General features: G+C 45.2%; 1 long non-coding RNA gene across 1 annotated transcript; it reads right to left on the reverse strand.

The window, feature by feature from the left end:
- Positions 1–1327: 1327 nt before the first annotated feature.
- Positions 1328–14323, reverse strand: LOC130277400 (uncharacterized). The gene is made up of 3 exons (XR_008845455.1): positions 14232–14323; positions 2419–2925; positions 1328–1414 (listed from the first exon to the last, which is right to left on the reverse strand). It is a non-coding gene; the product is annotated as an uncharacterized LOC130277400 (long non-coding RNA).
- Between the last annotated feature and the right edge of the window lie 1881 nt (positions 14324–16204).

The following is a 16204-nucleotide window of genomic DNA, read 5'->3' on the forward strand; positions in this document are numbered from 1 at the left end:
TCTATGCATTTATTTTCAGGTTATGCATGTTATATATATTTTTTTCCTCTGTGCTATTTGTTTTATCTACAGTGAGATTATTGATGAGCACAACATTAATCTGGGACCAGACGGGACCAGCAAAGGGACCAGAACTGAAGTTGTATTGGGCAAATGAAGTCACATGGTAAGAGTAGGAGCAGGGCGGCAGTATGCTTATGCTGGGAGTGATTTTTTCCCCCCCTGAAGTGTTTATTTTTTTATTTTTTGTTTTAAAACCTTGGGGGACTGTAAGGGTATGGCAGAGCCTCTTGTACATGTTAGTGCTCCCTTTAATGTTTTGCACTCCTATGATCATAGTATGTGCTATATACAAGGATGGAGAGGGGTGACATCACTATTACGTGTGTCTTTGGTCATCTACTGGGCCTACAATATATACTCGGAGCATACAGCTATATTCTGCTGTAATCACAGTTAGGTGGGGCACTTGACCAAAATGGTTTCAGCCATTTCCCCATACATACAATGCAAAAAACTAAATTGATCAGCACCTTCAAAAACAATGAAATGTACAGTTGTCATGGCTGTAATGTAAATGCCAACACAGGGATGAGGGCTACGCCTACACGCAAGTTAGGGCATCGTCCAGTCTCTCTACCTACCACTCATTCTGGTCTGTATATTTTACAGTGCCAGGCAGAAGTATTGGACTATTCTACATTTTGTAAAAGAATAACCACAGATTCAAATGTATTTCATTTAGAATTTATGTAATGGACCAACACAAAATAGTCCATTATTTCGACACGGGAGGAAATATTACATGGATTTCAAAATTATTTCTAAATAAAAATCTTGAAAGTGTTGAGTGCATATGTATCCACCCCATTACTTTAAAACCCCAAACAATGATCTGGTGCAACCAATTGTGTTCACAAGTTACATTTGAAAGTAACAGAATTAGAAAATAGGGTCCACCTCTCTTCTTTTTTAACTTCAGTACAAATACACCTGTTCTGTGAAGACCTCAGAGTTAGTTAGAGAACATTACTGAACAAAAAGTGGCATGAAGACAAAGGAGCTCACCAAAAAGGTCAGGGATTAAGTTGTGAAGAAGTACTTAGGTTAGGTTAGGGTTAGGTTAATGAAATAAATATCCCAAGCTTTTAACATCTCACGGAGCACCTTGTCTTGATGTCTAACTTGTCTATGTCAAAGTAATAAATGGAGCTATAGACAGATAATGACAGTTTGAGATAAGATGTGCAGATGGGCATATTGAATCCATGGCAACAATTTTTTTTAAGCTTAGAATTGGAATAAAAAAAGAATACTAAGAGCTTTTTGTTGATACAGAAATTGTTTTATTTGGATTTTGCTTTCTTAAAAGGTTCCCAGGTTTTCTTCAAATGCAATGCAATAAATTGTTTGGCTGTAATAAAAACAAAACATGGTTACATTGACCTGAGTAAGTGAGGATACAACTTTAGCAAAACTCAACCCCAATAGTTAGACTAATTTATTAGTAACCTGGTTACTAAAAGGGCTGGTGCAAGGATTTTTGTCATCCTAGGCAAAAGCTAATTTTTCTGCCCCCTTCACTACGCTAATTGGCTACTTTACTACTGTGGTGACACACTGTAACAAGCCCCCTCCTCATGTAATTAGCTTACTACTGGGGTGACACACTGTAACAAGCCCCCTCCTCATGTAATTAGCTTACTACTGGGGTGACACACTCCTCCTCATGTAATTAGCTTACTACTGGGGTGACACACTGTAACAAACCTCCTCCTCATGTAATTAGCTTACTACTGGGGTGACACACTGAAACAAACCTCCTCCTCATGTAATTAGCTTACTACTGGGGTGACACACTGTAACAAACCTCCTCCTCATGTAATTAGCTTACTACTGGAGTGACACACTGTAACAAGCCCCCTCCTCATGTAATTAGCTTACTACTTTGGTGACACACTGTAACAAGCCCCCTCCTCATGTAATTAGCTTACTACTGGGGTGACACACTGTAACAAACCTCCTCCTCATGTAATTAGCTTACTACTGGGGTGACACAATGTAACAAGCCCCCTCCTCATGTAATTAGCTTACTACTGGGGTGACACACTGTAACAAACCTCCTCCTCATGTAATTAGCTTACTACTGGGGTGACACAATGTAACAAGCCCCCTCCTCATGTAATTAGCTTACTACTGGGGTGACACACTGTAACAAACCTCCTCCTCATGCTGCTGGTTGAGCGAGTGGTTTGGATGCTGGTTGTCTAACTTTCTTGTGGCAAGCAGTGCGACGCCCCTCATCAAGAGGGCGCTCTAGGCAGCTGCTTATTTTGCCTATAGGCAGAGCTGGCCCTGGTAACTAATCTAATTCATGTCTGGCTTCTACTCTTGTCAGTTGGTGGTAGAGAAACATACATTTTTACTGGTGTTTTCTGTCACATTTATACTGAACTTCACACAGCAGTCTTTTGATGATATCCACTGTGTCAGGGTATAGAGATGTTGCAAACTGTGGAACATACTCAATAACCAAAGTCTTGAGTTCTAATATTATGTTCCCAAGGTGGGCATGTAATTTGGTAACAGGATGACTCCAAATGCAAACCAATTCATCCCAGCAACAGTTCTTCTAGCCAAACTCTGTGATTTTCTGTGATGTCCAGCTGTAATTATTCAGACATTATCTGGCTGTAGATCTCGGTAGACGATGCCATTGGCATGTAGGTATTGAAACAAATTAAATAAACCTCAAAGTGTTTAAAACGTTTTATAAATGTATCTGATTTTCCTATGTACGATTTCTTTGATTTCTTTCTAGACTGTTTGCTCTGTTCTTCTTGTTCTGCTCTGTTCTTGTTCTTACACTCTGTCTTCTCTTTTTCTGTCTCATTTTGCCTTTTTGTTCTTGGGCCCTTTTTTTGCCTTTTGGGGTAAAAAAAGATGTTTATCAAAATTGGAATTTCACAAATCCATGTACATGCTACAGAAACAACCCCACACTAATAATGTCATTTCTGTATGCATCGTATTATATTCAGGACAGTGAAAATAAGACAATGAATCACCATTGTATGAAATAAAACTACTGACAAAATGTGTCAATCACCTGTCAATAAAAAAGGAGATCTCTTTTCTTACCTCTTTTCTGTGATTTTCACATTTCCATCTGTTATTAAAGGGGTATTCCAGATACTTAATTTTTTTAAACATATTTTTATATACAGTATTGCTGGGGCCACAGACTGAGATGGGTGATGCCTGGCATTAACTCATTGGATGCCACAATCAAAGTTAATCGCGGCATCTAAAAGAAGAAAAAGCATTCCCGGCAGCTCATCGGAACCATAAATGTTTTTTTTTATTTTTTTCAATTTTGTCCCACAAATATTTATTTTTTGGTTTTGCCATATATGTTCTGGTGAAATGACTGATGTCATTACAAAGTAAAATTGTAAGCTCATAAAACAAGCCCTCATATAGGTCTGAAGGTGGAAAATTGAAAGCGTTATGATTTTTAAAAGGTGAGGAGGAAAAAATGAAAGTGCAAAAACGGAAAAACTCTTAAGGGGTTTAAGTGGTTAAAAAGTTATCCTAATTAACTCTACAAAACATATGTGTGGGGAAAATCCTTACTTTAAGGGTGCGTTCCCACAGGGCGTATACACAGCGTATTTGACGCTGCGCAAAATTTATGGTAGCAGCGGGAAATACGCTGCGTATTCCTTGCTCACTAAACACACAGGGTTTTCCGGCGGCAGCCCTATGTGTGCAGTGAGTTTTGGAGGCGGGGTCGTGTGCTGGCGTGTCTGTGACGCACGGCTCCGCCTCCAAAACTCACTGCACACATAGGGCTGCCGGCGGAAAACCCTGTGTGTATAGTGAGCAAGGAATACGCAGCGTATTTACCACTGCTGCCATAAATTTTGCGCAACATCAAATACGCTGCGTATACGCCCTGTGGGAACGCACCCTAAAGGGGTGCTCCTGTGGAAAACACTTTTTTTAACCCCCTAACCCCTTAAGGACCCAGACTATTTTCACCTTAAGGACCCAAGCATTTTTTGCACATTTGACCACTGTCACTTTAAGCATTAATAACTCTGGAATGCTTTTACTTATGAATTTGATTCCGAGATAGTTTTTTCGTGACATATTCTACTTTAACATAGTGGTAAATTTCCGTCAATATTTGCATCATTTCTTGGTGAAAAATTGCTAAATTTCATGAAAAATTTGAAAATTTAGCATTTTTCTAACTTTGAAGCTCTCTGCTTGTAAGGAAAATAGACATTCCAAATAAATTATATATTGATTCACGTACACAATGGCCCTCATTTACTATTGCAAACCCGACATGTTTTGTCGGGTTGTGTGCCAGATTCTGTCTTCGCCAGTATTTGCGCCAGAATTGAAAAAACCCCGACTAACTCTCCATTTTGTTAAGAAAACCCCTAAAAAGGGGCGTGACCACCGGTAAAGGGTGCGTGGTCTCTGAAAAGTTCATGTTGCCGACAAACCCAACATATTTACTAAGGTTTCCACATAAAATGTGGTGGATTTGAGCTGAGGAAAACCCGACAGATCAGAGCATGTGTAAAAAAAAAGCTAAGTGTAGGGAAATTGGAAAATGTAGGGAAACCTTAGTAAATACCTTGGAAAATTAATTGTAGGGAATTAAAACCCACAAAGAAACCTACACAACACTCTTAGTAAATAAGGGCCAATATGTCTGCATCATAACGTTGACAGTTTTTTACTTTTGGAAGACATTAGAGGGCTTCAAAGTTCAGCAGCAGAGTGAATTTTGCTGAAATGGTTTTTGGGGGGCAAGTCGCATTTAGGAAGGTGCCATAACAGCAAAAAAAAACAAACAAACACCCACAAGGCATACTATTTTGGAAACTTCACCCCTCATGGCAAGTAAGCCTTAACACCCCACAGGTGTTTGACGACTTTTTTGTAAAGTCGGATGTGCACTACAATCCTCAGAAGAGAAGGAGTCACATTTGGCTTCACATTTACCCCTGAGGAAGTCACCTGGGAGTGACGGAACGCGTGGGGCTTTGCTCTCCCTGCCCTTTTGGTATTATAATACTGCTCCTCCGTCTGTGGTTTGCCTTTTTTGCACTTATATTGTATTATTGCCTGATTTGCATTATATATATATATTTATCTGATGACTTTCTGTTATTTCGCACATACCACTTTGGAGCATTAGTTATATTTCTATATTGATATCAGGGCAGGGTAGGGGTTGGGGGGTAATGTCCCCTTCCCCAGTGATGTTTTTAGGCTCACTTGGGAGCCTTTTTAAATGTTTTTAGATGTATGTGTCTCCTATTATGGTTTCTACTAATAAAGTTCCTTGTATTTATACTCATTTTTGGGTGTGCACTGTCTGCAGCTTGCTTTTTCTTGGTATAGATAATGGTCTTTTTTTGCTGCTAATAGCACCCCAACTTTATTGTTGTAATCTATTGGTTGAGCCCTTCCTCCTTTGTTGTAAACATTTGGCTTGAAAGCTAATTTTGCTGACATTTTTTTTTTTTGGGGGGGGGGGGGGGGCATGTCACATTTTGGAAGCCCCTGTGGTGCCAGACAGAACAGCATAAAAAAAAAGGAACATAACAAGGTGTACAGTGAGCCTTTACACCCCACAGGTGTTTGACAAATTTCCGCTAAAGTTGGACGTGTAAATGAAAAATGTATTAAATATTTTTTTCACAAAAATGCAGGTGATACCCCAAATTTTTCATTTTCACAAGGGGTATTAGGAAAAAAAGCCTCCCAAAAATGTTAACCCCATTTTTCACGCCCAACTTTAACAAAAATTCTTTAATTCTTTAACTCTACATTCACACGGGCGGGGATTTACAGCGAGTTTCCAGCTGGGAGGCTGAGCTGCAGTGGAAAATTTGCTGCCTCTCAAACTTGCAGTGAGAAACTCACTGTAAACCCCTGCCCGTGTGAATGTACCCTGTACATTCACATGGGGGGATGGGGCAAAACTTCAGCTGTTGCAAAACTACAACTCCCATCATGCTCCTTGGCTGTCTGCTCATGCTGAGGTTTGTAGTTATGCAACAGCTGGAGGCACACTGGTTGCAAAACACTGAGAGTTTGTTACTTAACTCAGTGTTTTGCAACCAGTGTGCCTCCAGCTGTTGCAAAACTACAACTCCCAGCATGTACGGTCTATAAGTGCATGCTGGTAGTTGGTATTTGCAACAGCTGGAGGCACACTGGTTGTGAAACACTGAGTTAGGTAACAAACTCTCAGTGTTTCGCAGCCAGTGTGCCTTCAACTGTTGCAAAAACTACAACTCTCAGCATGCAGTGACAGCCGAAGGGCATGCTGGGACTTGTAGTTATGCAACAGCTGGAGGCATACTACTATGACTTCCAGCATGCCCTTTGGCTGTCCGTGCATGCTGGGGGTTGTAGTTATTCAACAGCTGGAGGCACACTGGTTGCAAAACACAGAGTTTGTTACTTAACTCAGTGTTTCGCAACCAGTGTGCCTCCAGCTGTTGCAAAACTACAACTCCCAGCATGTACGGTCTATAAGTGCATGCTGGTAGTTGGTATTTGCAACAGCTGGAGGCACACTGGTTGTGAAACACTGAGTTAGGTAACAAACTCTCAGTGTTTCGCAGCCAGTGTGCCTTCAACTGTTGCAAAAACTACAACTCTCAGCATGCAGTGACAGCCGAAGGGCATGCTGGGACTTGTAGTTATACAACAGCTGGAGGCATACTACTATGACTTCCAGCATGCCCTTTGGCTGTCCGTGCATGCTGGGGGTTGTAGTTATTCAACAGCTGGAGGCACACTGGTTGCAAAACACAGAGTTTGTTACTTAACTCAGTGTTTCGCAACCAGTGTGCCTCCAGCTGTTGCAAAACTACAACTCCCAGCATGTACGGTCTATCAGTGCATGCTCGGAGTTGTAGTTTGCAACAGCTGGAGGCACACCGGTTGCAAAACACTGAGTTAGGTAACAAACTCTGTGTTTTGCAACCAGTGTGCCTTCAGCTGTTGCAAAACTATAACTATCAGCATGAACTTACAGCCGAAGGGCATGCTGGGACATGTAGTTATGTAACAGCTGGAGGCACACTACTGCAACTCCCAGCATGCCCTTTGGTAGTTTGTGCATGCGGGGGGTTGTAGTTATGCAATTGCTGGAGACACACTTTTTCGTAGAAAAATGTGCCTCCAGATATTGCCTAACTACAACACCCAGCATGCACAAATTACCAAAGGGCATGCTGGAAGTTGTAGTTGTGCCTTCTGCTGTGGCATAACAACAACATCCAGCATGCCCTTTTGTGCATGCTGGGAGTTGTTGCTAGGCATTAGCAGGAGGCCTTACCTCCTGCTGCTGTACACGTCCTGCCTGTCATCCTGCCACTGTCTCCGCTTTTGGGGCCCCGATCCTGCTGCCAATGCCGGGGATCAGGGGCCCCCACTACAGGTACACACTCCCGGCACCCGCTCTCGCCCTCCGGAGTAGGGGCGGAGCAGGTGCCGTTAGGAACCCCCCCCCCCCCAGCAGGCGTCCTGATTCCGTTACCAGCCGATGAATCAGGACGATCGTGATTTGATCGCCGATTTGCGGCGATCGCCAACATGGGGGGTGTGTGTCTCAGGACCCCCGCCCCTCCCGCAGTGCGAACTGTGGATGGTAATGGAGCGGTGTGCAAGGAGGCTACAGTGTGTTGAGTGGAGTAGGTGGTGGGGGAACTACACTGATTAGCCGGGGACCAATTATAATACTAATTTGGCCAAATCAAGAGAATTCTCTGTGATTCCAGGACTCTAGGTCCTTATGGAAATGCACCAACATGGGGGAGAAGGTCAGAGAAAACAACTGGGAGAGATCAGATGGAATAACAGTCCCCAAGTATGTCATACCCTTAAGAGGCCAAGTGAACGGAAAAGTTGGCTGAAGGGATTCCACTTAGTGTTGGGCGCAAATATTCGCATTTCAAATTTATATTGAGAATATCCCAAATTCACGAATATTGTGAATATATTTGCTATATATTTTAAATATTTGAATATATATGAATATTCGTAGTTTTTTTTTTTTTCCCAGGACACATCACAGTGATCATCATCCCTCCCTGCTTTCAGCTTGTGGTTTAAAAAATGCTCCAATACTAGTTACTGTGTGAGACTGTGGAGCGCGAATATTTCGCATATTCGCATATTCCGCCTTTTAGCTTGTGGGCCAATGAGAATGATGCAAATACACTTGTCAGGGGTTATAAACATCCCTAGCAACCAATAGTAAAGTTTACCACCCCTGTACTATATAAGAATTCTCCCAGCGTTTTTTTTTTTCAGTTTCATGTGCGATTACGCGAATATGCAAATACACAACGAATATAACGAATATGCTAAATTTGCAAATATAGGACAAATATTTGTCCATATAATCATGAAATATCGCAAATTCTAATATGGCCAATGCCGCTCATCACTAATTCCACTGTACGTCCAAGCAAGGAAACATCAACTGCATCTGATTTAGATAGATTAATTTTAAAATTAGACCAAACACCCAACTCAGTGAGACGTGCCATCAAACAGGGGAGAGATACCCCTGGATCGGGGATGTAAACCAGAAGATCGAGGGTGTGAAGGATACTAATTAACCGATTGGCCAGTAGTTTAGAATAAATCAAAAGGTTCACATTTAGCAAGGAGATGGGCCGGTAGCTCCCACACTACTAGGATCCTTTCCAGGTTTGGGAAGGATCACCACATGGGCAATGGTGGAGACGGGCGGTATAGGCCTATCGAGAGAAACTGAGTTAAATGCCTTCAACATAATGGGACACAAAGATTCCAGCAGAGATTTATAAAATTTGGCCGTAAAACCATCAGGGCCAGGGCTCTTTCCACCTGGGAGCTCCTTGATTACAAGGGACAGCTCTTCCGGGGAAACTGAGGCGTAGGGAAAGGAGAGGAAAGATTAGGGGGGGTGGGGATGAAGAGGATGGGAGATTATACAATTTGGAGAAAAATTTATGGAAGGCGGATATGATATCTTCTGAAGTGTGCACGGATGCTAGGGTTGTGGGTTTGGGCAAGTCTGCTCTTTATGGCTGTAAAATTTTACTGAATGTGGATTTCCAACCATTTTTCATTAGAACTCAATAATAATAATAATAATATGGCAGCAGGGGGCGTTGCTTGACACCGAAGAAGATGGCAGCCTGAGACCACTGTTCCCGATCCCTGGGGCTTTATGTGAGCTGTTTTTACAGGTGGCCTGCCTCTTTTAGATGGGGAGAGCCTCCCGCAAGCACCCGACTCACCCGCCCACTCACCGACAGTCCTCTGCTCCTCTGGCCTCCTGCAACTCCAGCTCGGGCCTGCACTAGGCCCCCGGTCTCGTTCAGTCGGTGCATGGGGCGCATCACAGCATCAGGAGTGTGTAACCACTGCGTCTGAGTCTAGGGACCCGGACCCTGCTGTTGTTCTGCCGCAATCTTCCGCCTCCTTCTCTGGGGATCCTGCGGCGGTGACTCCTCCTGCTCCGGCACAGGGCTCCCATCCTGCCCTTTCTCCTGCACTGGAGCGTGGATCTTCTGCAGTGGAGGTGAGCCTACCTATTGTACAGAGTCCTGCTTCTCCTCTGGGGCCCCAGATCCCGTCCCCCCTGCACTCACAACCGCCATCTTGGGCTGCCCTTATGAGGGGTTCTAAACCCTCTCCTCACTACATCCGGACTTTTGCCTCAGGGACTATCTCTCCTGGGCTCTTAGACACCTCACCTTCTACTACTGCTGGGGATTGGACCCGGTCGCCGGGCCCTCCCCTCTCCCCTGCTGTGTGCATGATTTTAGTCCATCATGGCTAAAGCTCGTTCTCTGAGGAACTGTATTACCCTGCAGAAGAGGTGACTGCTCCAGCCCCTACTGGCGGTCCAGCCATCCCACCAAATACCTTACAGATGGAACTTTCTGTTTGCCTTGCATGCCCGTAAAGATGGACGCTCTGCTGTCCTGCGCTCCTTCTCCGACCTTCCGGCATTTTGCTCTGCCCTTGACCCACCTGTCCCTCAGGTGGTGAACTAGGGTCTGACCCCTCCACCCCCTCCCCTTTCCCCAGTATGGCAGCCAGTTCGTAACCTGCGCTCTGGTGCCAGTCGGAAGGCACCCTCTCAGGTCCCCCTAAGGTGATTTCTCTGGACTAATGCTCCCAAGCGGGCTCCTACCTCCGGGTCTGGTCTAATTATTGGCTCTCCCCTGTTTGTGCTGTAATTTCTATAGTTTTTGTTTGCTTAGTTTGCTTAATTGCATTACTGTTTTTGTGCTTATGGTCACCTCTTTTTTTAGCTGTTTCCTCAGACGTAGCCTCAGGGGCGGTGCTCCACTTCCATTGGTGGCTTGCTTCCTAGTCTCCTCCTTCCATCTACCCCTCTGAGGCTATGGCAATGGGAAATGTGTGGTTAGGGTGCTCTGTTATCTCATTGTTTCCTTTTGTATTTTGTTTTCTGTGGTCTTGTTTTCTTGTCCCTAACTATCTCCATTTTCCTGTGGTCTCTGTGTTTTCTCTCGTTTGTTCCTTTTGTCTTCTTCTAGGTATCTTGGGTGTGGATTCTTGTCGATCGGTTCCTGTTGGCTGCTGCCTCTCTCTCTGGTCCTGCACAACTCCCCTGGGGGTCTGAGTGAGTACTTCTCTTTAAAGGCGGTGTGTCTCCCTTTTTCCCTTACCATGGCTAAGTGTGTTTCCTTGAATTTCAAGGGTCTTAACCCACCCTCCCAAGCAGCGCCTTCTACAGCGGGAGTTAGTAACGCTGCGTGCCGACACAGTATTTCTTCAGGAAACACACTTTGACCATACTGACTCTTTTAGTTTCCTTTGACACCTCTATCCGCTAACATATTCGGCTGTGTCTGATAGGAAGGTGGCGGGGGTCGCTATCCTTATCTCCGGATTTTGTCCACTTCAGGTCTCCCCTTCTTATGCTGATCCTATGGACTGTTTTGTTATTGTGGAGGGCTCTTTGGGGGGTAAATCACTCCTACTTTGCAACATCTACACATCTAACCCCTCTCAAATCCCTTTCCTGCGTAGGGTTCTCACTAAACTCCATAAATACCCTCCCTCTCCTTGGCTACTTGGTAGGGACTTTAATCTAGTCTTTTCGCCTCCTGTGGATTGCTATTCTATTACTGCCACTCCTCCTGCTCCTTCCGAATTGTGCTTGGCCTCGATTTTTCGCCGGGTTATCCCAGCCTCTTCGTTGTACGACCTATGGCGCATTAATCACCCGACTGACCAATCCTTCACTTTTTATTCACACCCCCATAGATTACATACCTGCATTGACTATTTTTTTTTTTGTTACCTGCCCATGGTCCATATGCTCTCAGATCCCTCCTTGGAGCAGATCTACTGGTCTGATCACAGCCCAATCCTGCTTTCTTTCTCTCCTTTCACTTCTTTCCCTCGGCGCTGTCATTGGCGTCACAACGACTCCTTTCTCAAATCTCCGCCCTCCCGGGACTTGATTCTAGACTGTTTGACTGACTACTTTCCCACTAACAAAGGCTCTGTCGCCTCCCAAGCTGTACTGGGGAAAGCCTATCAATCGGTAATTCAAGGGCATTGTATTGCTCTGGGTTCCCGACTAAAGAAAGATGCTATGGCTCATTCCCGGGAGCTTTGTGCGCAGATTACTGAGCTAGAGACTCTATTTTTATCTGCTCCTTCTCTTTGTGTGCTGAGGCGATTGGTTGCTGCTCAGGCCCAATTGGGCAGCCTAGCTCTTCATAAGGTCGAACGACAGCTACTCTACGCTAAACAGCGTTTCTAGGAAAAGGGTGATAAGAACCAAACTATGTTAGCTAGGTGTTTGCGAGACCAGGCGGTGGCTCAATCACCCTCGGCCCTGAAAGAAACCTATGGTACTCTTCACTATTTTCCTGATGATATCTCTCGACTTTTCTTGAACTACTACTCAGGTCTCCCCTCCCAGCTTCCATCTGATCCGGTGGAGCGTGATGCGGCACTAGACGCCTTTCTCTCCCAATGTCGTCTACCTACTCTCTTGGCGACTGATCGAGCGACTCTGAATGCTCCTATTACTCTGGAGGAGCTGTCGGAAGTCCTTAAGTCTCTTCCTGCAGGGCGCTCCCCCAGTCCAGATGGTTTTACCTATCTTTATTACAAGACTTTCTCTTCTGTTCTTCTTCCTAAGCTTGTTCCCCTTTTTAACTCTTTTCTAGGGGGGATGTGATCCCGCAGACCTTTTTACATTCTTTGATAACTCTGATAGCAAAATCTGGTAAGCACCCCCATGATTGCGCCAGTTATCAGCCTATTGCTCTTCTTAATTCCGAGAAGGCTACCCGCCTTTGTTATTTTGGCTACCCTCCTTTGTTATTTTCTCCCCTCTCTGATCCATAAGGATCAGGTTGGCTTCATTCCTTGTCGCCACGGTGGGGAGAACACAAGACGAGTAGTGGGCCTTATTGACTTGATCAATCGGAGGTCGGAGCAGGCCCTGGTATAAAGCCTGGAAGCGTAAAAGGCCTTTGATAGACTGAGTTGGCCGTTTCTTTTTGCCACTCTACAGAAATTTGGCATTCCGGGTAACTTTCTTACAGCTCTGTGGGGTCTTTACTCCTCCCCTACTGTTTCTCTCAAGCTTCCTCATGCTTCTTTTTCATTGTTTAATGGTACTAGACAGGGCTGCCCATTATCCCACTTGATTTTTGCACTGTGTATTGAACCTCTTGCTGCTATGATCCAGGGGGATGTCAGGATCCGGATAGGTATGCAGCGAGGACACTGGTGGTGGATCCTCTGTGTCAGTGGGGTGATGACGTGGGCCGTACCAGGGGAACGGAGTCTAAGGGGTTACAGGTTTTCACCAGAGCCCGCCGCAAAGCGGGATGGACTTGCAGCAGCAGGTAACCCCCAGGTCGTTCCACCCGATAGCGACTCAACCCCAGCTGATAGCTGAGACAGGCGCTGTACAGAAGGACAAGGCAAGAGCAAGGTCGGACGTAGCAGAAGGTCAGGGCAGGCAGCAAGGGTCGTAGTCAGGGGCAACAGCAGAAGGTCTGGAACACAGGCTTAGGAACACAGAAAACGCTTTCACAGGGCACTAGGCAACAAGATCCGGTGATGACAGGAAGGGGAAGTGGGTTTTTATAAGGAGGGCACAGGTGGAGGTACTGATCGGGCCAGGCGCCAATCAATGGCGCACTGGCCCTTTAAATCTCAGAGAGCCGGCACGCGCGTGCCCTAGGGAGCGGGGCCGCCCCCGCCGGGACTGAGCAGATGGAGGACGGGGCAGGTGAGGAGATTGGGATGCGAGCCGCGGGCGGGCGCATCCCCGCCGGTGACACTAGTGCAGCGCTTCCGGTCAGCGTGTCTGACCGGGGCGCTGCACGGAGGTGAACGCCGCGAGCGCTCCGGGGAGGAGCAGGGACCCGGAGCGCTTGGCGTAACACCGTGGGAGCAAGGTCTACTGGATCTTTCCAAACTACTTGATCAATAAAGTAATTACTCCCTGGTCTGAAGGAATTCCTCATCTTAGCGATTGATTTTTTATTACATCATAATTTTTTCATGTTTGATGGGGAATATTACCTTCAGACCAGGGGATCTCCCATGGTCGCTAAGTACTCGCCTTCTTTGGCAAATATCTTCATGATGTGTTGGGAAATCCAGTACATCTTTTCGTCATCTAACCCGTTTTTTAAGCATATCCAATGGGTAGGATGTTTTATAGATGACCTCCCAATTGTGTGGAGGGGTACAGAGCTGGTGTTCAAAGAATTTGTTAATTACATTAACACTAATGATCTCCATCTGAGATTTACATCACACCATCACAAAAATACTGCAAATTTTCTAGACATCAATATTTCCATCTCCAAGAACAGAGTAATAATTTCTCCATATAGAAAGGGTACAGCCACCAATTCCATTTTGAAAGCGTCCTCATGCCATCCTAGCCACGTAATCAATAACATTACGCATCGAGAAATGTGCCGATTAAAAAGAAATTGTTCTAAAGCCAGTACATTTGAGGTAGAAGCAGTTCATCTTAAAACCTGTTTAAAGGAGAGAGGTTATGAAGAAAAAAACATAAATAAAACTAAACTCAAAATAGATAATGTGAACAGAGACCAACTAATTAAAACTAACAGCAATGGTCAGAGAAGAGCGGGTAATAAGAAATGTCACAAACCTACTTTCATTACTGCATATAGGGGGAGATTCATCAAAACCTGTGCAGAGGAAAAGTTGCTCAGTTGCCCATAGCAACCTATCAGATTGCTTCTTTCATTTTGCAGAGGCCTTGTTAAAAATGAAAGAAGCGAGCTGATTGGTTGCTATCGGCAACTGGGCAACTTTTCCTCTGCACAGGTTTTGATAAATCTCCCCCATAGTGTGCAGTTCAATTCAATCAGGAAAATTATTGAAAAATACATTCCTGTATTGGAGGTAGACCCATAGATCGTAGGGGAAGGTGTAAACATGGTGTCAAGAAAGGGGCCATCACTGGGATCAGTGGTATCGCCGAGCATGTTCATGAGTGACAGGACGAGCAGAGTACGCCCCACATGGGGAATTGGAGATGCGGACATGCACGATGTTTGACATGCACCCATATTGCAGTGGGAGAGTCTTTTGAACCATTTGTTACGAGTAAAGTGTACAATATTAAGAATTTTAACTGCAATACGTCATCAGTAGTATATGTGGCATCCTGCATGTCCTGTCGTGTTCAATATGTAGGCTGTACGAGTAATGCTCTAAAAGTAAGAACAAGAAAGCATATATGGGATGCAAAAAATCAGAGTGTTAATATTTCTACCTTATCAGGTCACTTTAGGGAGGTGTACGAGGGGGACACCAAATCTTTGAAAATTTGCGGTATTGAGAAAGTAAGTGTCAACGCAGGAGATCTCAGAAAGCGTTTGTTTAGCCGAGAGACATACAGTGACCCCCCCCCCCCCCCGATCTACGATGGCCCCGACATACGATCATTTCAACATACGATGGCCTCTCGGAGACCATCGCATGTTGAAGGCAGCATCAACATACAATGCTTTTGTATGTCGGGGCCATCGCATAAACGGCTATCCGGCAGCGCAGACTGCTTCAGCCACCACCGGATAGCCGTTTACGGTGCCCCGTGTGGTCCGCTGACGATCACTTACCTGTCCTCGGGGCTCTGGCGCGTTCTCTTCGGGATCCCCTGCTTCGTCGGCGCTCTCCATCGTCATCATCACGTCGCTGCACACGCCATCCCGTCATCCAATAGGAGCTGCGTGCATAACGACGTGATGGCGGCGACGGAGAGCGAGGATGCCGGGGAAGCAGAGGCCTTGCCGGAGCGTCGGGGACACCTCGGGGACGCGGCGACAGAGATGGAGGGCGACATCCAGGGCAGCGGTGACGAGCGGTGATGGTCCGGAGCGGCGGGGACACGTGAGTATAACCTCCAATACCAGTGGTCTTCAATCTGCAGACCTCCAGATGTTGCAAAACTACAACTCCCAGCATGCCCGGACAGCCGTTGGCTGTCCGGGCATTCTGGGTGTTGTAGTTTTGCAAAATCTTGAGGTCCGCAGGTTGTAGACCACTGTCCTATACTTTACATTGCACGGATCCCTCAACGTACGATGGTTTCAACAAACGATGGTCCATTTGGAACGGATTACCATCATATATAGAGGGACAACTGTACTGGATACTTGTCCTCGGCACAAGACAACTGTCCAGACTGAATTGCTGACTGGACTTCATTACCACATATTAGGAGAATCGGGTTATGGTTCAGACTGTGCGATTCTTCAAATAATGAAAATAATGAAAGTTGAAGAGTGTGGTGTTTTTCTATTTTTAGTTATGCAACAGCAATGTTGATATGTGCAGTGGTACTACGGTATGTGCTCAGTGAAGACATTGTAAACCATCTGTTGCCCTGCTTGCCGACACAGGTTGCCAGCTAATTGTATGTATATCTATGTGAGTGAGAATACAGCTATTGGCACCTGATTCGGACATGAAAGGGTTAACTGATGGCTGAGATCACCTGTCCAGAGGGTGAAAATGGATTGGAATTCCACGTCACATGAAGTAGGATGTGGTTTCCAGAGTATTTTAATGAGAGTTTTATGCCTGTAAAATTATTCTATGACTAAGTTCTACCAGCGTG

The sequence above is a fragment of the Hyla sarda genome, chromosome 6, assembly GCF_029499605.1.
Source record: "Hyla sarda isolate aHylSar1 chromosome 6, aHylSar1.hap1, whole genome shotgun sequence".
NCBI classification, from domain to species: Eukaryota; Metazoa; Chordata; class Amphibia; order Anura; family Hylidae; genus Hyla; species Hyla sarda.